Genomic DNA, 23112 nt, shown 5'->3' on the forward strand with positions numbered 1-23112 from the left:
GTACAAAAATAAATTGTTGTTGGCAAGGTAAAACTTGTCAAATTCATTGCTGAGTTGTCCCCTCAACTCAAGCACATTCTTTATTTATTCCAGAAATTGTGTACATTTTCTTTATTTATTAAAGATATCAAAAATAAAACTCATACAATTGAGAAATAGATCACCGATCTCTCATCTAAGTTGACCACTGAGCCTAATTCAGTTCAAAACTTTTACAAAAAGCTACAACAGCTCATGGCTCAATAGTTAGAACTAAGGAATGAAGAGCATAAAATCAGGATGGATATAATGACCCTTCAAACATTATTCCTTCCTCATCTCTCATCAGTACAGGAACAGCTCAACCGAGCTACACGCTTATCAACTACACAAGAGGGAAGCACTCTTGATCGCTTAATATCACTATTATCTGATATTCAAGTACAAAACTCATTAATGGAAAGTGTCAACGACTCACTCTCAGTCGCCCTCACCGACGCCCGAACCAAGTATAAGACTATTTTTGATCAGTTACCACCTCCAGATGGAAATTAAGTTTTTAATGTTTGTCAAAAAGGGGGAGTAATATTATGATACTACAAAGAGGAAAGCTTGACGAAGGGGGAGTAATTCTACATTTGGAGAGTAATACAGTTTTGTTAACAGAATTTTGAGTATTGTATACAAGGGGAGTATACCAAGAAGAATATACAGAGCATTCAGAGCACACAAGTACAGAATAGAACCGAACATGCAAAATTCAGAGTTATATATAGAATAATGATAAGGGGAGTATATCTGCATATACTATTTTATTGACTATTGTATATATTGTCAAGTATAGTCATTTTGTCAAGTATATAGTTTTTGAGTTATGACTTTGTAAGTAGTTTTTGTCAAACATCTCAACTAATGTCAAAAGGGGAGATTGTTACTACTTATCAAATTGCCATTAGTTTCATATCCAAAGTCATACTATATTCTAGTCGGTTACTATTACCGAATCATGCAGTCGGTACACATAGAGAAGTCGATATGAACAGTCTAGTTGGTTACAGAAGAAAGCAGTCATAGATCGCAGTATTCACCGATTTGTTTACCGAGTAAATTTTCATGGCTACCGAGTGGTAAAGTTAACTGCCTAAATTTGATCACAAATTATACATGCCACCTTTCCCACAACATTTTGAAATGCCTAAATTTGATAGATATCGAGGGAAGGGTGATCCTAGAGATCATATCAAAGAACTTTTTATGGCATGTATAGTGGTTGCCTTAGAAGATACTTATCTAATGAAACTATTTCCTAAAAGTCTAAGAGGACTGGCTTTAGAGTGGTTTTCACATTTACCACCAACCATTACATCATGGGGAGAATTAGCTAAACAATTTATTGCAAACTTCTCGCACAACATTGATACCCCGGTTACTTTAATGGACTTATGTGCTGCTAAACAATATGAGAATGAAACATTTGCATCCTTCATACAACGATGGAGGGCTCTCTATAGGAGGTGTAAGATAGTTATCCCAGAAACAGAGCAAGTGGATATGTTCACAGAAAATTTGATTCCTAAGATTATGTTGGTATTTTGGATATGTTGATATGGTTTTGTCATTGATTTCAACACCTATTAACACTTATCAACTTTGGCACTTAGAGAATTGGCAATGTTCACCGGCAAGCAAAGTGACTAATGCACATTCATAGGTATCTGGTACACCGGCATGATATAGTGTTCACCGGCACTCAGAATGACATGGAAAACACTTGGTTATGTCGAAGACATCATTTGGACACTTTGTCTTGAAGATTTACTCATTGGTATATTCGTGTTTGCATATTTGTCGTTACTGGCAGGCTTATCTATTCTAGATCAGTACGGCACGCTATGGAGATGATTTATTATTGTTGTAAATGCATTAAGCCGACATGTTGAATCAGATATTGCATCGGTTATTGTTTTACTTGTAAATTATTTTTATTGTAATATCTTTGTAAATCCGACCTATACATTTTGGTCCTAGGCTTCGGTATAAATGTAAGATCTTATTTGTAAGATCGATGTGTGAATGGAAAAGGGTTGTAATTTGATATATGCAAGAATAAGTAGAGCTATACACGCAGACATAATTTGAAGGTTGAAGGAAGGTTTTTGTGAAGGCAATCAGAACTACACCAGTACTAAATCCAGCATATGAAGATGCTATTTTGAGCAGTACACCATTATTGGATTTAACCATCCAATTGTAGTCAGTGTGACTCCCATTTGTGTTTGAGAAGTGAGCTCTAGGCGCTTGGCCTTTCTGCATGTGTAGACCCCATTTGTTTACACATACTATGTACAGTAGTACCATCTGATTGTGGGTAGGGTTTCCCACTGTGGTTTTTCCCCTTACAAGGTTTCCACGTACAAATATTGGTGGTATGTGTTGTGGATGTTATTGTCTTTCTGTTTCATGCATTAATCTTTACTGGTACCGAAATTAACTGATAAACTATCTATCGGCATACAGTTTGTTTTATCGATATTAAGCATTAAGTTTGGTTAAGTTGTTTTTGGTTTGAATTTATTTGACAACTGATTCACCCCCCCCCCTCTCAGTTGTCTCTAGGACCTAACAGATTAAATATCTGATACAAATGCAATGTTTAGCCACATTCAAAAAAATCATGGAAAAGGCTCTCAAATGTGAGAAGGGACTAATAGAACAAGGTCTTATCAAGTATGGCAACACCAACAACAATGACAAATCTAAGTTTTGGTCGAAAAACAAAAATGTGATTGTATATGGTGAAAATGGATAACAAATAACAACAATATTGAAAGACTAAAATGAATTCAACCACAAAACCCTAGCCTAACAACAACAAAGATCCACCATAACATATGAAGATAACCTAAGACAATGCAAATAACTCAAAATCACAAAGATTATACCATCACATGTCCAATAGGGTTTTGATCTCCATTCTTCCTATCTCCATTGATCTTGCTTGATATACTTGCTCTCAGATTTTTGTATGCACAAGAGCTCAACAAAGAACGGAATGTGGTTGTAAGTGGAATTGTAGTGTAGCCAAGTACTCCAAAATCAGTCATTAGGATGTGTCCTTAGGATATGTCATTAGGGTTTGACAATGAAGGAAGCATCTCCTTAAATAGAAGACACAATGAGAAATGGAGGGTTAAGATTGAGAGGTGTAAAAAGAGAGGTCGGCTAGGATTAGAGGGTAGGTAAAAGAAATAGCAAAATAATGAAAGAGGTAGGTAGTGTATGAATTAAGAGATGAATGACATGTGTCATGTGTAGAAAAAGATAATGAATTAATTAAATAAATAAAGATTTATTTAATTAATAGAAGAAGTGGGATCAATTAAATAAATAAGATATTTATTTAATTTAGGAAAGGGATAATTTAAATAAATAAATGTATTTATTTAAATGAGAAATAAGGCTAGAAGAGGATAAATGAATTAATTAAATAAATAAAGATTTATTTAATTAATAGAAGAATTAGGCTTAGATAATTAAATAAATAAAATATTTATTTAATTAAACATGACAATTTTAGGTGTCTACATTTTGCCCCTCTTTGAGACAATGCGGCTTGTCGCGTTGTTTCAAAGAAAATAAGATGAACTGATACAAAGTTGCCCCAGTATGGGAATTATATGCCCCCTCGAGAGATTGGATGAAAATGTCTGAAAAGATTGCAGACAATCTCTCGATAAGAAAGATGGGATAGAATGGGTTGAGCGAATAAAGTGACAGAGTCACGGGATGAGAAAGACTGACTCGGGAAAGGAAGACGAGGGCTAGGCTAGGCTATAAGATAGATCACGGGCAAAAGACATCCTCATTGTCATCTACACCCTTAGAAGATCATAGTGCAGAGCGAGAAAAGAGCAGCAGCAGTCAGCAGCGATGACTTTCATTCATAGATTCGATCACGTTTGCCGATTCCAGCGACCAGTAGATGCAGGAGAGCCGATAAGTACCCGAAAACCTCCTCGTACTTTCACGCATTTCGAGTTTTGTCATAAATGCATGTTTAGTAGCAATAAATGCGCTAGGAATAGGGTAGTTGAAAAATGCAAAAACGCGCAACCGCGTCTGTGTCAGTGCCAGGCGCGTCTGTGTCTGGTAGGCGCGTCTGTGTCGGGTCCAGGCGCATCTGTGCCTGGAACCGCGTTTGTGATGAATGCGGACGCATTTGTGAAATGTAGAAGCGTCTGTGATTTGTAGGAGCGTTTATGTCATGTAGGGACGTCTGTGTTCCCTGGTCACATTTGTGCATGGCATAGGCACGTTTGTGTTTAGAAAACGCGTCTGTGTTGCAGAAGCGCGTTTATGCAGTCTATAAGCACGTTTATGAGTCAAAATGCATGGTTTGAGTCTTTTAGGTCAAATTGGCAGTTCTGTGATGAACATACGCTGTCGATTGGATAAGCTGCTGAGAGGATACACTCAAGCAGGTCCTCTAGGAAGAGTAGAATAGATCAAGGCACTTTGTGATGAACAGGGAGCACCAAGATAGGCAGCACTTTGTGATGAACAGGGAGTGCGAATGTGAGTGACACTTTGTGATGAATAGGGAATGTCACACACGTAGTACTTTGTGATGAACAGGGAGTACTACTAGGGTAGATAGCAACACTTTGTGATGAACAGTGAGTGTCACTAAGATAGATAACCAAATGCATTTAGGTAGCAAGTAGCATTTTGTGATAAACAGTGAATGCCACGATAACGAACAAAATTGATTGTGTGACTGCAGGAGTATTTGCCGATGTTAGAGTCACGGGAGAGATTCCCGTCGACTCAGAGACTGCGACCAGAGTTGTCGATTCAGGACATGATATCCATTGAGGAGATGGGTCTCACACATGTGCTCTATGTGCCTAAGTTTCGGGCAAACATGGGGTTGCTGACTGCGTTAGCTGAGAGATGGCACTCGGAGACGTGCACGTTTCACCTGCCGATGGGTGAGATGACAGTTACATTAGAGGATGTCTACAGGATTCTGCATATCCCTATTGATGGAGAGTTGATTCCCTATGACCGTGACGGTGATAGGGAGGCATTGAGACGGGTTTTCCAGGATCCCGGGTTGGAGATGCGAGCAGGTCATGTAGCCTGGGATACCATGACTGCCACAGGTTTAGCATTGCCGGTAGTTATTGGGGGAGCCATTAGTGGGTATTTGTGTCCAGACAGGGCCACACGAGGATTGGCAGTGGGCTGGGGAGGGGCATTGGAGACGCTAATGACAGAGCACACCAGGTATGCATGGGGTCCATGTGTCCTAGCATATTTGTATTATGAGCTGCATCAGTTTGTGTACCACGGATCAGTGGGTTTGGGCTGCGGCGTGACTCTCTTGCAGGTGTGGGCTTATGAGCACCTTCCCATCACACGACCCATTCATTTCAGAGGCAGAGGATAGGGACGGAGCTTCATGCACTTGTACGACATGATTACTTCCCAGCCTCGGATTGGTAGATTGGAGCATTGGAGGCGCGTCATAGATGACATAGACATGGTCATCTGGAGGCCGTACCTGGGGTGCGAGGAGTGGGAGGATGATGCATTGGAGCTACCATATGTTTTCAGGAGTAGGTATCTGATGGGGCGGACGCCCTATATTCTGGAGAGGCAGCTTGTTGACAGGGTATGCAGGCAGTTTGGGCAGATCCAGTGGATGCCACGGGGCTCGGGTATGTATGCCCGTACGGTCAGAGATCAGGTGCAATTTGGGCCGCTATTATCATATGATCAGGCGGTGACACAGCTAGCAGAGATGATGTCGATGCCCTAGGACATGTGGCCAGAGGTAGATGATGCAGGGATGGACGTAGAGTACTCTGCGTATTGGGCAGAGCATCCGTTTCCCAGGTTGACAGATCTGGTAGAGCCACTGGAGGAGATGATGATGATGGTGAAGGGGATGGAGGTAGGGGCCGGCGGAGGTGGAGGGGAGTGGTGGGAGAGAGGCAAGTAGCACCTCGGAGGGAGGGAGGACAGGAGAGAGCATCTCCGGTGGTGAGAGGATGGGGTGGACTGCCCCTACAGGTACCAGCAGCACAGGGTCCTAGACAGGGACCGAGACAGGTGCAGGGACAAGGACAGGTACAGGCACAGGTACCTATTCAGGCACCTAGATAGGTGAGGCAAAGGCACAAGGACAGGCACCTGTAGAGGAGGAGCCACAGGCAGAGGCTGAGGGCAGAGATCCTGAGGAGGATGAGCTGTTGAGGCTGTGAGAGATCTGCCAGGGCCAGGCAGATGAGATTGAGGATTTGGTGCGGGAGAGAGATCACCTCAGGATCAGGGTCAGAGACACAGAGCGAGAGAGGGATCAGGCCATCCAGAGATATACTGAGGCCGAGACAGCTCTGAGGGCAGGGAGGCGGGCAGCAGAGGATGCAGGGGCAGGCTACGCATATGTCTTGCGAGCCGGATTGGAGATCGCCTACTGGAAAGATCTATACTATGCAGTCGTGCCAGCAGATCAGCGGGCTAGGAGCTTCCATAGATCGTCGCGTACAGCGACGGCTACGGGAGGGAGTCGCAGGAGGCAGGCATCCAGCGGTGGGGTCATGGGGCCTCCACCACCACCAGAGAGACAGGGGGATCCTGAGGCGGGACCATCTACAGCTCAGACTCCGTCGAGGCCAGGTGGCTCCGAGGGAGGGAGTTCCTCATAGCTATAGTGGGCTCCCCATTGTATCAGTATATGTACCATTTTTGTATTGTAGACACCTGTGGATGATTCTTTGTAGCCATATGATTCTTTTGACATCATTGTATCATGACACATTGTGATTATATATGAGAGATGATCCATTTTTGCGGCAGCTATATGCATGTGTACCTTATGTGATGAAATGCTTCTATGATGTATATGTTTTATGATATGGATGCTTATATGATGCAATGCAATATATTTTTGTTCTTTTATGTTGTATATGAGATGCATGATGCAAATGTGAATGTATGTAATGCAAATGAATATGATAATGCAAATGATTATTTACATAATGAAAATGTGAGATGTACTAACATGTGTTATATGCAGGATGTGATGCAATTGTGATATCTATATGTATGTATGAAATGCTTATATGTGATGATGTAGGTGCAGCTACATGAAATGCAAATGTTTTTGGTGTGTCATTATACTCAGTCATGTGATAGCGGGCTACGCGGACTCGAGAAGGACAATGGAAGTCAATCAAGAAAGGGGGATGGAAGATAGAAGATATGAACGTGAAAGAGCTTCTTGTGTGTTATCATCATTGAGCTTTATTATGGCAAGTAGGTTATGACAATCGAGGCATATGTTCGACCCAAAAAGTCATTGTACCTGTTTGCATGGAGATAAGACAGTCACAAACAAGGAATGCCCCAGTTCATACTAGACTCACAGTGTCCTCATATCCTTGGACAAGTCATAGCATTACTAAAAGACAATCGACAGATAGCAAATGCAAATAAGTGACGATACCCCATCCTCGCCTTTCTAGTCAAAGACATCCTGGAGATAGAATCTCTAGTCAAAGACATCCTGGAAAAGCTAAAAGACATGTCACCAAAAGATAAAATCAAAAGAAAACCAAGACTCGACACCAACATCCACTGTAGTCCTCAAGTTTAGTGTCTCTTGTCACTTGTATAAGTCTTATTCGATTGTGGTCACAATGTTCACTTTCACAAAAAGGATAGATAGCACTGAACCATATGTTGTCTGAGTCTGTTGAAAAATTTGATTTGGTTGAAGCTCATTGTTGCTGCTGTGTCTCATTTGAAACTGACTGAATCCCTGAAACTGATACTTTATTGTGGAGAAGATGGAACTTTATTGTGGACTGGCGATGTAGATGTTGCTTTATTACGGATTGCACGCGGATAGACTGAAGGAAGCTAGAAGAAACTGTACTCCTCGAAACATGTGATGTTCTCAGTTCCACACCCATTACTAGACGTAGGATTTGCCTTAGTCATAGATAGGATCTGATTTATTATGGATGGAAAGGGAGTGAAAAGGGAGGGTTATGGATGGCTAACCAATCTTGGGTAGATCAATAACAAGCCATGATGGGAATGGGTAAGTTTATTAGTGAGTGAATAGGTTGTGAGTGTGTGCAATGTGAAAGATGAAAGAGAATCCCAAAGGAGGGAGGAGCAAAGTCTCTCTACGCATGGCGCTGGTGACCCAGTTTTCACCATGGTACTTGCCCAGGGCACCACCGAAGTGGTTTTCACCATTGGACAAAATTATTTCTCTTTACTTTTTTTTTTATTTTTCAATTTTTTTTGTTGTCACAAGGCGCCTGTTTGCCAGGTTTTCACCAAGTAACGATTTTTTGTTTTTATAATTTTTTTGTATTTTTGAAATTTTTTGATTTTTTTTTTGTATTTTTGCATTAGGATATTCCAAAGAGCTTATGTGTAGAATTTGCGAAGGTGCATGCTGTTGATAGGATCCTCCAAGGGTTCACCTTCTGTAGTGGAGAGCTTATATGCCCCAGATCCATATACTGCTGTGATGATGTAAGGACCAAGCCAGTTGGGTTCAAATTTGCCCTTCTTATCTCTGTCTTGCTGATTCTTGGGGTTCTCTCTGAGGACTAAGTCACCTACCTCAAATGTGCGAGGCTTGACCTTGTGATTGTAACTGCGACTCATTCTTTGTTGGTAAGCCTTGAGATGATTAAAAGCAGTGTGTCGTCGTTCCTCCAGCAGTTCTAGTTCTTGTAAGCGAGAGACCCTGTAGTCTTCATTGTTGATTATGTTTCTCAAGGAGACCCGTAAAGAAGGTAACTCGACCTCAATAGGCAAGATGGCTTCAGCGCCGTAGACAAGTGAGTAGGGTGTAGCTCCTGTAGGGTGCGGACACGGGTACGATAGGCCCAAAGTGCGGGATTGAGTTGGACATGCCAGTTACAGCCAGCGTCGTCGACTGTCTTTTTAAGGATTTTGAGAATTGTTTTATTAGATGCCTCAGCTTGGCCATTACCTTGGGGGTAGTATGGTGTGGAGAAACGGTGAGAGATATGGAAGCGCTCACAGATTTCACGAACATCCTGATTTTTGAAGGGACGCCCGTTATCAGTAATAATGGAAGTAGGAATCCTGTATCGGCAAATGATGTAGTTCAGGATGAAAGTAGCGATTTGTTTCCCAGTAACTTGTGTGAGAGGCATGGCTTCAATCCACTTTGTGAAATATTCTGTGGCTGTGATAATGAATTTATGTCCATTGGAAGAAGGAGGGTGAATCTTGCCTATGAGATCGAGTCCCCACTGACAAAAGGGCCAACGAGATGCAAGTGGATGTAGTTCCTGTGCTGGTGCTTGTATAAGGTCTCCATGAATTTGACACTGCTTACACTTTTTGACAAACTGATATGCATCTTTTTCCATAGTAGGCCAATAGTATCCAGTCCTGATGAGTTTCTTGGCCAAGGTAGGACCACTAGTATGCGGACCACATATCCCTTCGTGCACTTCTTGTAATGCAATCTGAGCTTCGTCACTCTCTAAACATCTAAGGAGGGTGCCATCTAGACCTCGTCGGTATAGGATATCAGCTAAAATGACGTATCGAGAGGATTGGCGAATGAAAGTGCGGCGTTGGTTGTTCGATAGATCGGGAGGTAAGATATTGTCGCGAAGGTATGTGAATATGGAACCATATAACTGGGATTCAGGACCAACAACACATATCATTTCTGTAGGAGTGATCTCATATGACGGAATCAGCAGGTTGTCTACCAGGAATTCATAGCAGGTCTCATTTTGCGGTAGATCAATGAGCGAAGCAATCGTAGCCATGGCATCAGCAGCGCGATTCTGTTCTCTTGGTATCTGCTCAAACTCTATCTTTGCAAAGTGTTGTTTCAGCTCATCTACCAGTTGTTTGTAAGGCATTATCTTTTCATCTTTTGTTTGATAATCATCAATTGCTTGACGGATGACAAGTTGAGAATCCTCGAAAACACGAAGTTCTTGGATCTTCCACTGAACTGCAATTCTTAGCCCAGTTGTTAATGCCTCGTATTCCGCTATATTGTTGGTGCAAGGAAATGATAAGCGGTATGACTTTGGTATAGAATCGCCTTGAGGAGTTATAAAGAGTATACCCGCTCCTGCCCCATGCTGTGTGTATGAGCCGTCAAAGTATAGTTGCCATGGCTTTGCAGGTGATATTGTTAGAATGGACTCATCTGGAAATTCTGACTGTAGAGGAACATCATCTATCATGGGAGCATCTGCCAATTGATCTGCAATTGCTTGTCCTTTTATAGCTTTTCTGTCCACGTATTCAATGTCGAATTCACTCAAGATCATTACCCACTTGGCTAGCCGCCCAGTAAGTGTAGCTTTGTTGAGAAGATATTTTAGTGGATCAATTCTGGCAATCAACTTAGTCTTGTGAGTGAGCATATAATGTCGTAATTTTTGTGAAGCGAAGACCACAGCGAGACATGCACGCTCAATTGGTGTATAGTTCAGCTCATATCCCACCAATGTGCGACTGATATAGTAGACTGCTTTTTCCTTGCCGTCAGGTATTTGCTGTGCTAGGAGTGCCCCCAGTGCTGTTGGAGTAGCTGATATGTAAAGTAGCAATGGTTGATCTGGAATTGGTGGCATCAAAACTGGCGGGTTCAAAAGATAGTCTTTAAGGGCCTGAAAAGCCAGTTGACAGTTCTCATCCCATTTGAACTTGATGTTTTTGTGTAGCAGGTGCTGGAAAGGATTACACTTATCTGCAAGTTGTGCTATGAATCTTTGTATGGACTGGAGTCTCCCTTGTAAAGACCGAAGTTGACTGATATTCTTGGGTGGCGGCATGTCCAAGATAGCCTTGACTTTTGCTGGATCAGCTTCTATTCCTCTTTTAGACACAATGAATCCTAGGAGCTTCCCGGAGGTTACTCCAAAGACACATTTCTTAGGATTTAGCCTTACCTTGTACTTTTCCAACCGATCAAAAGCAACTGAAAGTATGTCCAAGTGTGTATTTCTGTCTATTGATTTAACCAAAAGATCGTCAACATAATCTTCCACGGTTATGTGCATGAGATCATGGAAGATAGTAGTCATAGCTCGTTGATACGTGGCACCTGCATTTTTCAGCCCAAAGGGCATGACATTCCAGCAGAAGGTTCCCCATGGACAAGTGAATGATGTTTTATGTTGATCTTCGGGTGCTATCCTGATTTGATTATATCCAGAAAATCCGTCCATTAAGGATGACATCTCATGGCCTGCTGTGAGATCAACAATTAAATCAATGTTTGGTAATGGGAAATCGTCCTTTGGACAAGCCTTGTTGATATCCCTGAAGTCTGTACATATTCGGATGCTGCGATCTGGTTTGCTAATAGGTACTAAGTTGGAAATCCATTCGGGATAATCAATTGGACGTATGAATCCGACATCCAGTAATTTCTCCAGCTCTGCCTTGACTAATAATGCCACTTGTGGATGCATTTTCCTCAATTTTTGCTTTACTGGTTTTGCCCCCGGTTTGACTGTTAAATGATGCATTACTAAATCCGGGTCTAGTCCAGGCATATCAGCATAAGACCATGCGAAGTTGAGTTGTCGTTCCTTAAAGAAGCTTATGAATCTTGCTTTCTCGGCCTCTGTCAATGATTGAGCCAAAAATATGTTATGTGGAACCTCTGTTGTACCAATGTTTGTCTTTATAGTCTCCTCTACCAACATGGATGATTTTTCCTCGTATGATGCTGGGAGAATGTCGAGCCTTCCATCTTCGAGCGCCTCAGAGAGATTTTCACCCTTAGATACGTCCTTTCTTTTTACTTTTTTAGAGTCAGATAGCGCCACAGTGTGGTTTTCGCCATAAGACCCTTGTTTTGTTTTTATTTTCACATTTTTGCGACTAGAAGGCCCGACACCCTCACCAAAGTATGCCATGTTACTAAGCTCTATGGTGTATCCTGCTTTATGGTCTCCAGGAGGAAGATCATCGCGAATGCCAAGATAATCGACAATAGCTTCGTCATTTTGAAATGTATCAAACTGTGCTGGTCCGTCATGATCCCAGTCAATGAGTTGGGGGTGAACGAGGGGAAGGTCTTTAGTGTTTTTAGAGTCCGCAAGGCTAATAGTGAAGATGTGGTTATATTAAGGTATGTCCAGATAGTCATCGAGGTCGTCAATGGCACTCTCCTCATCAGTTTCGATCGTGAGTGAGTCCAAATTATCATCACTAGTAGCACCCTCAGGGACAGGTGTCCTCATCCTATGTGATCTTGACCTAGGGCCTTGAAACGTCGACTGTGCGGGATCCTTATGGGTCGGTTCTTGACCAACTCTAAATTTCTTGTAAAACTCCTCCTCCTCTGTAGGTTCCTTTGGCTCTCTAAATGTCTCGTTGAGCTCATAGTCGCTGGAGGATTTGTCTAAACCCCATTCCCATTCATTGGAATCTGTAGAATAGTCATCTTCTTGTTGAACTTCAGCCACTTTGACTCGCCATATCTGTTTTGTTCTTTTATTGTGAATCTTGGGATTTAGAAAACCAAGCCCCTTAGAGCGTTCCCTTCTTGTAGTTAGCTCAGGTTGTAAAGGCTCCATGACACCTTATTTGCGTAGTCCAAGAGGACTTTTTCCATCATACCCGAATCTTTGCAGAATTTTGAAACCTTTGCCATAGTTCTCAAAGGGTATTATAATTTGATCATGTGTATCCTCTTCAGCGTCCTTATATAGCATTTTATATAAATTTTCTTCCTCTAGTTCGCCCCATTTTTGAAAGACGGTAGGATCCCATTTGAGTAGCATGAGGGAGATTTGCTTATTAGGATGTGGCCTCCCATATTCCTTGGGGGAGTTCATGACTTGTCGTAAGAACATTGTTTGATTCAGAGTGTATTCTCCCATGCCTTTGTCTTGAAACTTGGCTCTAATTTCACCTTGTTTGGATGTCGAGGGCTTTAATGACTCAGGATCAATATATGCTGAAGAAGGAGTAGCCTCACGATTGCTGGGAATGATAGTCTCAGTATGTGATCTCAAGTTATTGCAATATATGAATGGATTTGGATCACCATTGACCATTACCTCGACTCCATTATGAGGAAACTTAATGCACTGATGGTATGTTGATGGGACTGCCCTCATTTCATGAATCCAAGGACGTCCTAGCAATATGTTATACGTGAGGTCTAGATCCAGGACTTGACAAACCACGTCCTTTGTGACTGGCCCTATTCTTAGTGGTAAGATGACCGTGCCCTTGGACGAACGCTCTTCATCATCATAAGCCTTAATAGTGATTTGGTTTGTAGAATTCATAGCTTTGTCAGAATATCCCAATTGTCTGATGGTGCTCAATGTACAAATATTAAGACCTGCTCCTCCATCTATCAGGACTCGCTTTATTCGATGTTTATGTATGAAGGCGTCAACATGTAGAGGTGCATCATGTGGCTGACTTATGGAGGTGTCATCGGCTTCTGTGAATGTGAGGGAGTGTGGAACGGATAGGTATCCCACCATGGCCTGAAACTGGTCCACGTTCAGATCAGTAGGGACGGCAGTATCTCTCAAGATTTTGTCAAGGATAGCTTTATGTGCAGGAGATATACGTAAGAGCTCAAGAATAGATATGAGCGCAGGTGTCTTCCCTAGTTGTTCTACAAGGTCGTACTCAGGCTTGGTTGATGAAAGATTGGTATTCTTAGTAGAGGCACCTGGCAATGTAATCTTACCTCGACGGGTTGTAACATGACATTCAGAGGTAGATTCGGACGAAGATCCCACACCTTTTAGAACAATTTTGGGTTTCTGAGAAGGATTCTCAGGATTTTTGTTTTTGATAGTAATGGTAGAGATATGATTGTCCATTGAGATGTGATTGATAGTAGAATCATAATTGTAAGGTGCTCTAGTGTAATTAGCTTGATCATCTGTGACTTTGCCTTTTCCTTTGTCATGTTTTGGGAATGGTTCCTTAAACACCTCATGCTCTTGGTTAGATGAATGTCCCTCAATCTCAATATCTCCTCTGTCAATGAGATCTTGTACAATGTTTTTCAATCGATGGCAATTACTTGTCTTATGACCCTTGCTCTTATGAAATTCACAAAATTCATCATCATTCCACCAATTCGGTTTTACCTTTGGTTCATATGGAGGAAAATCTAGGACCGTGATCACTTTGTTTGCTACAAGCTTTTTGAATACTGATTCAAGTGGTTCTCCCAATGGAGTATACTTCCTTCGTGGTTTAGCAGCCGTTTGATTGTTCACTTGATTGTTGGTAGAATTTGAACCAGAAAAGACAAACTTTGGTCTCACTGTGTTGGCATCAACAATGCCATCATTAACTGTATTCTTGTTCTTGTTCCAAAATTTTGGTTTGTCCTTTCCTTTGAAGTCTTCTTTGTTTTCTTTGAATAGCTTGATAACTCCTTGTTCAATTAAGACCTTTTCTGTTGCTAGGCCCTTTTCAATGACATCCTTGAATGTAGACAAACAAGCTTTTCTGAGATCATAGCCAATAGCTTTATTAACGTTTTGTGTGAACATCTCCACCATTTGTTTTTGCGGGATCTCACAAGAGCATCTGCTAGCTAAGTTTCTCCATCTCTGTAAAAATGTTGCGAAAGATTCTCCTTCCTTTTGTTTCGTATTGCACAAGGTAGTAACTGAGACATCTGTTTCAATGTTGTAAGAGAAATGCTGAATGAATGCCTCTGCTAAGTCACCCCATGACTTAATACCGGGAGGTAATTGAGAAAACCATTCCATCGCTTGATCTCCTAAGCTTTGTGAGAACAACCTCATTAAGTATGTTTCTTCTGCGGCTACCTCAATGCAAGCTGTGAAGAATTGTCTTATATGTGCTTTGTGGTCTCCTCTCCCTCTATATTTGTCAAATTTTGGTGTTACAAAGTGCGGAGGAAACGGAGGCATTGGAATGCTCTTATCGAAGGGATAAGGGCATATATCTCTCATAGTATATGTGGGTTTTGATGTGCCCATGTCTTCCACTTTCTTTTGTAGATCTCTAATTTGTTACTCCAAATTATTTTTGGGAGGAGATGGATTTCTTGTAGCATATCCCATGTTTGAAACACCCATTTGAGGAGGAGCTTGCTGCATATATGGATGATACTGATCGTAGACATGTCCATATGGAGGTCTATATTGTTGCGACATATATGGAGCACTTGGCATAACTTCTTGTTGAGGGACCCCATATCTGTTTTGCGTATATAAACCATATTCAATAGGCCTTTCATTTTCCATTGTGTTGCCCCCAATTTTGACATGAGGTCTCCTTGTGTCAAAATTTTGAGGATCTCCTTGTGTATCCACTTGTCTTAATTGACCCATATCTTGAGCATGTGTTTGAGCATAAGGCCTCCATGATGGTCTTTGAGTGTAAGTATCATATATTTGAGCTTGTGTATGTGGTATTGCTGGTTTTTGAAGCAAAACTGATGGTGACTCCGGCATCATATTATTTGGTCCTCCACTATTTGGTCTCCTTTGATCCATGTTAGGTTGAGTTTGTTGTGAAGGTCTACTTTCCATAAGTTGAGATAAGTCAAAATCATGCGGTATTTTGGCTCCACTTTGTGCCATCATGTTTAGAAAATATTGACGATCTCTCCTCATTATCTCTTCAACCAATCTATTGAATTGAGGGTCCATTATAGATTCTTGTATGTCTGCTGATAGTATTGAAGAATTGTCCACTGTGTCATTGTGTGTAGCATTGTTTATAGTGTTTGCGCTTTCCACATTTGGATTGTGTCTATAAACATTCATGTCTGGTAATGTAGTGTGCTCAGGATTGTAGAATACATCATTGTCATACTCATAAGAACTCATGTTTACGGATTCTTGAGCTTCTTTAGCTATTCTCTTAGATTTTTGAAGGCGGGTTTCAACCATGAACTAGGTGTTAGACCAATATGTGAGAGACTAGACGAAAATGACAAGAGTATGGAAGACCAAGAGTTGTATGGAGTGTAAATGAATCTTGAGGTGTACTTGCAATGTCCAAAGTGTAAGACCAAGTATGTACGTAGTAGAGTAGGTGTGACTTCCAAAGAGAGGATAGTTTCTCTTGATGAGGTAAGCTGACCTTGACTCTAAGTAAGACCAAATGAGACCCACAGGTAAGAAACCTTGATGAGGGACCACTCAGCAAAGTGTAGTTGTATGTAGTGTGTTGAAAGAGTATAGTGAGGACAAGCAAGTGACCTTTTTGACTCAAGTTTAGACAAGTATGAATGTAAAATGAGGTATGAAGCAATGATGGACTGTGTGAAACCTTAGAACAGGCTGAATGCTAGATGAAACCTGAAGAGACAACCTAAGAAGCTCAAGTATGCCGAAACTGATTTTCTTTGTTTGCTTGACTGTTAAAGTTTTCAAATCCTGACACAGACGCCTCTGTATACTTCACAGACGCGGTTTTAAGACACAGACGCTACTCTGTTTGACGCAGACGCTGTTAAAAACATAGACGCTATTTTGTACTTCACATACGCGCTTATCCGACACAGACGCGGTTTGAACAGACACAGACGCATTTCTGTAACCTTAGTGCAATTTTTCCTATCTGTGAAGTTTTTTTGTTGTGACCAAATCTGATTTTTCGACTGTTTTTCGTGACAAGAGGACATAGTGTTGATGACTCAATGTTTGCAGACTGTTTAGACTCCAAAAAGTGTGTTGTTTGATGTAAAAAGTTTTTGCATACACTTGAAGACACAAAAGACACAATGTTTTGTTGTTTTGTCTTGAATGTTTGAGTGTTTAGCATAAGACAAGCACAAATCTTAGGGCTGGCCAAGACAATAGTTGTTGATCCCACATAGGGTTTTACCCCCGAGGCTACGCTATTCAGACCAATCGTGTTGCCCAATGTAGACATTTCCAAATTGAAAGGGCAAGCACTCACTGAATTTGGTGAACTATGTAAAGAAAAGGCCGAACAGGAGAAGCAACTGGCCATACAGAAAAAGAATAAAGTACTTCAGAAGGTTAGGACACTACTAACATATATGCTACCTTCAACAACAGTGTCAACCGATGCAGCCATCCATATTCAATTGGATGAACTCCTCAATCAAATTGAAACATCTGGAGTTGATGCATCTGAGTACTTAAGCAAGCTCAAGGATAAAGAGCTTATAGCAAAAATGATAGAGGAAGTACAAAAATAAATTGTTGTTGGCAAGGTAAAACTTGTCAAATTCATTGCTGAGTTGTCCCCTCAACTCAAGCACATTCTTTATTTATTCCAGAAATTGTGTACATTTTCTTTATTTATTAAAGATATCAAAAATAAAACTCATACAATTGAGAAATAGATCACCGATCTCTCATCTAAGTTGACCACTGAGCCTAATTCAGTTCAAAACTTTTACAAAAAGCTACAACAGCTCATGGCTCAACAGTTAGAACTAAGGAATGAAGAGCATAAAATCACGATGGATATAATGACCCTTCAAACATTATTCCTTCCTCATCTCTCATCAGTACAGGAACAGCTCAACCGAGCTACACGCTTATCAACTACACAAGAGGGAACCACTCTTGATCGCTTAATATCACTATTATCTGATATTCAAGCACAAAACTCATTAATGGAAAGTGTCAACGACTCACTCTCAGTCGCCCTCACCGACGCCCGAACCAAGTATAAGACTATTTTTGATCAGTTACCACCTCCAGATGGAAATTAAGTTTTTAATGTTTGTCAAAAAGGGGGAGTAATATTATGATACTACAAAGAAGAAAGCCTGACGAAGGGGGAGTAATTCTACATTTGGAGAGTAATACAGTTTTGTTAACAGAATTTTGAGTATTGTATACAAGGGGAGTATACCAAGCAGAATATACAGAGCATTCAGAGCACACAAGTACAGAATAGAACCGAACATGCAAAATTCAGAGTTATATATAGAATAATGATAAGGGGAGTATATCTGCATATACTATTTTATTGACTATTGTATATATTGTCAAGTATAGTCATTTTGTCAAGTATATAGTTTTTGAGTTATGACTTTGTAAGTAGTTTTTGTCAAACATCTCAACTAATGTCAAAAGGGGAGATTGTTACTACTTATCAAATTGCCATTAGTTTCATATCCAAAGTCATACTATATTCTAGTCGGTTACTATTACCGAATCATGCAGTCGGTACACATAGAGAAGTCGGTATGAACAGTCTAGTTGGTTACAGAAGAAAGCAGTCATAGATCACAGTATTCACCGAGTTGTTTACCGAGTAAATTTTCATGGCTACCGAGTGGTAAAGTTAACTGCCTAAATTTGATCACAAATTATACATGCCACCTTTCCCACAACATTTTGAAATGCCTAAATTTGATAGATATCGAGGGAAGGGTGATCCTAGAGATCATATCAAAGAACTTTTTATGGCATGTATAGTGGTTGCCTTAGAAGATACTTATCTAATGAAACTATTTCCTAAAAGTCCAAGAGGACCGGCTTTAGAGTGGTTTTCACATTTACCACCAACCATTACATCATGGGGAGAATTAGCTAAACAATTTATTGCAAACTTCTCGCACAACATTGATACCCCGGTTACTTTAATGGACTTATGTGCTGCTAAACAATATGAGAATGAAACATTTGCATCCTTCATACAACGATGGAGGGCTTTCTATAGGAGGTGTAAGATAGTTATCCCAGAAACAGAGCAAGTGGATATGTTCACAGAAAATTTGATTCCTAAGATTATGTTGGTATTTTGGATATGTTGATATGGTTTTGTCATTGATTTCAACACCTATTAACACTTATCAACTTTGGCACTTAGAGAATTGGCAATGTTCACCGGCAAGCAAAGTGACTAATGCACATTCATAGGTATCTGGTACACCGGCATGATATAGTGTTCACCAGCACTCAGAATGACATGGAAAACACTTGGTTATGTCGAAGACATCATTTGGACACTTTGTCTTGAAGATTTACTCATTGGTATATTCGTGTTTGCATATTTGTCGTTACTGGCAAATAGGTCCAGGATAAGCACTGGTAGGCTTATCTATTCTAGATCAGTACGGCACGCTATGGAGATGATTTATTATTGTTGTAAATGCATTAAGCCGACATGTTGAATCGGATATTGCATCGGTTATTGTTTTACTTGTAAATTATTTTTATTGTAATATCTTTGTAAATCCGACCTATACATTTTGGTCCTAGGCTTCGGTATAAATGTAAGATCTTATTTGTAAGATCGATGTGTGAATGGAAAAGGGTTGTAATTCGATATGTGCAAGAATAAGTAGAGCTATACACGCAGACATAATTTGAAGGTTGAAGGAAGGTTTTTGTGAAGGCAATCAGAACTACACCGGTACTAAATCCAGCATATGAAGATGCTATTTTGAGCAGTACACCATTATTGGATTTAACCATCCAATTGTAGTCAGTGTGACTCCCATTTGTGTTTGAGAAGTGAGCTCTAGGCGCTTGGCCTTTCTGCATGTGTAGACCCCATTTGTTTACACATACTATGTACAGTAGTACCATCTGATTGTGGGTAGGGTTTCCCACTGTGGTTTTTCCCCTTACAAGGTTTCCACATACAAATATTGGTGGTATGTGTTGTGGATGTTATTGTCTTTCTGTTTCATGCATTAATCTTTACTGGTACCGAAATTAACTGATAAACTATCTATCGGCATACAGTTTGTTTTACCGATATTAAGCATTAAGTTTGGTTAAGTTGTTTTTGGTTTGAATTTATTTGACAACTGATTCACCCCCCCCCCCCCCCTCTCAGTTGTCTCTGGGACCTAACAGATTAAATATCTGATACAAATGCAATGTTTAGCCACATTCAAAAAAATCGTGGAAAAGGCTCTCAAATGTGAGAAGGGACTAATAGAACAAGGTCTTATCAAGTATGGCAACACCAACAACAATGACAAATCTAAGTTTTGGTCGAAAAACAAAAATGTGATTGTATATGGTGAAAATGGATAACAAATAACAACAATATTGAAAGACTAAAATGAATTCAACCACAAAACCCTAGCCTAACAACAACAAAGATCCACCATAACATATGAAGATAACCTAAGACAATGGAAATAACTCAAAATCACAAAGATTATACCATCACATGTCCAATAGGGTTTTGATCTCCATTCTTCCTATCTCCATTGATCTTGCTTGATATACTTGCTCTCAGATTTTTGTATGTACAAGAGCTCAACAAAGAACGGAATGTGGTTGTAAGTGGAATTGTAGTGTAGCCAAGTACTCCAAAATCAGTCATTAGGATGTGTCCTTAGGATATGTCATTAGGGTTTGACAATGAAGGAAGCATCTCCTTAAATAGAAGACACAATGAGAAATGGAGGGTTAAGATTGAGAGGTGTAAAAAGAGAGGTCGGCTAGGATTAGAGGGTAGGTAAAAGAAATAGCAAAATAATGAAAGAGGTAGGTAGTGTATGAATTAAGAGATGAATGACATGTGTCATGTGTAGAAAAAGATAATGAATTAATTAAATAAATAAAGATTTATTTAATTAATAGAAGAAGTGGGATCAATTAAATAAATAAGATATTTATTTAATTTAGGAAAGGGATAATTTTAATAAATAAATGTATTTATTTAAATGAGAAATAAGGCTAGAAGAGGATAAATGAATTAATTAAATAAATAAAGATTTATTTAATTAATAGAAGAATTAGGCTTAGATAATTAAATAAATAAAATATTTATTTAATTAGACATGACAATTTTAGGTGTCTACAGTGACCAATGATGGTATTGTAGATGCCAGAACAATAAACGAAAATTAGCCCGTTTTATCTTTGGGAACAAGTCATTCATCTAATCCACATATAGGGAATAACACAACCTCAACAAATGTAAATGCTACACAAAACATGAACACAAGATACCCCAAGGTAAATGCTCCAAGAAGAAATTACACACCTCTAGGAGAACCTATTGAGTCAACGCTCAAAAAGTTAATACAGACAAACATGATCACTTTACCTAAAGTAAGAGTGTATGAACCAGGTCCTTTCAAACCCACAAGGTGGAATGATAATGATTTATGTGATTATCATCAGACTAAAGGTCACAAAATAGCAAGTTGTTACAAATTGAAAAACTTGGTCCAAGATATGATAGACCAAGGAGACATCACAATCGATATCGATAAAACTTCAGCAAACACAAATCATACAATTTTTAAGGATCCTTTTGTTAAGCATGACAAAGGGAAAGCTACCACATTAGGTACCCAAGACAATATAGCTAACTACACAAAGGTCTCATACGACTACACTATTCATGCCATTCGCTCAGGAGATGTAGCAAACAATGATTCACAAGAAACACTTGGTCAAGATGACCAATATTAGAACACTCATGCAAATGATAGTCAAATTTGCATGATATCAGAAGCACAAAAGTACAATGATGATAAAAATATTTGTCTCAGAGACTAGGGGCAAGATCGACCATCTCACTCAGGTTGGTTTGAGGATGAACTAATAGAACATATCATGGATGTCAAACATGCACATAAAGACTATGAAGAGGGATTTAAAATAAATCTTGACAAAACAGCATATGATACAGACAAACCTTGTAAGTCAAATGATACAGTTGCTACAATCACCATAACTCCCACAGACAGAGCTTGTGTAGTAGTTACTCACAGATCAAAGGTAACTTTACAAGGGATACCACAAAATCAACCACCAGCAGTAGGGACTTACAATGTTGATGAGAAACTTAAGAAAACTTCAGCATAGATATCATTATTCGAACTATTGTGTATTTCACCCACTCATAGAGCTATACTGGATAAAGCACTTCAAGATTCGGTAGTGGATAGAGATATAGATGAAAATGCCTTCAAGTCTATGGTAGGAAATTTGACACAAGGCACATGTATTGCATTCACAGAACAAGATATTTCTAGTGATAGGTTGCTTCATAATGACCCACTACATCTGGAAGCTTCAATTCATAAGAAAAGAATTAGAAGAGTACTCATAGATGGGGGAGCCGGTCTCAACATTTGTATTTTAAAGTTGGTCAAAGCACTAGGATATTCTGAACTTCACATTGATTCTTCCAAGAGGATAAATATCAAGGCTTATGATGATGAAGAACGTCCATCAAAAGGCATTGTAACATTACCTATACAAGTAGGACCTATAAGGACAGAGGTCACTTTTCAAGTCTTGGACAAAGAGTTGGGATATAACATGTTATTGGGCCGCCCATGGATCCACACCATGCAAGCAATACCATCCACATTTCATCAATGTGTCAAATTCCCATACAATGGTATTGAAATCACCATAAAGGGTGATCCAAATCCATTCCAACATTGCAATTACTTGAAAGACAGTGTGGATAATCAAGTACCTATCAATCAGGCTACACCTCTCACTACATAGCTGGAAACATTAACTATCACAGAAACAAAAAAGGATATGCCTACAGCATCCTCCTTACAAATAAAAGATATGGGTTGTGGAGAGTATTCTATTGCAAATACTTTAAGTGGGAGATAGTTGTCTCTTTCTCCTAAGTCCTTTGAGAAACCTCAAAATACAGTGCAAAAGTGAGACAAAGGAAAAGAAATTGTTAGATACACAGAAAACTGCTCTTTCATTAGATGGGGTGACTTACAAGAAGAATCCTTGAACGAAGATGTTAACCATTGGATATATAGAGAAGAAGATCACATGATGATACCCATAATACTTGCAAATCGGTATGGAAATGGATTCAAAATGCTCTAGAGACATGGATATGATGGCACCACATGCCTTAAGTTACAGAAACAAGGAAGACTAGAACCTGTTGTTCCTAATGATAATCTAGGGAATCGAGGATTGGGATATAAGCATATACAACATATCACAGAAGCAAGACAGCATACCCTTGATATTCTAAATTGACCAAGGAAACCATTAGACTACATATCACAAAGGAATTTGTCCACACAAGCACTTCCATCTTCATCTCAAAAAAGTAATCAGGTACATACATCACCAAGTGCAGAATCAGATGGAGAAGACATGAGACAACTCTTGCAAGTGTTAC

This window comes from Cryptomeria japonica, chromosome 1 (assembly GCF_030272615.1).
Source record: "Cryptomeria japonica chromosome 1, Sugi_1.0, whole genome shotgun sequence".
In the NCBI taxonomy this organism is placed as follows: Eukaryota; Viridiplantae; Streptophyta; class Pinopsida; order Cupressales; family Cupressaceae; genus Cryptomeria; species Cryptomeria japonica.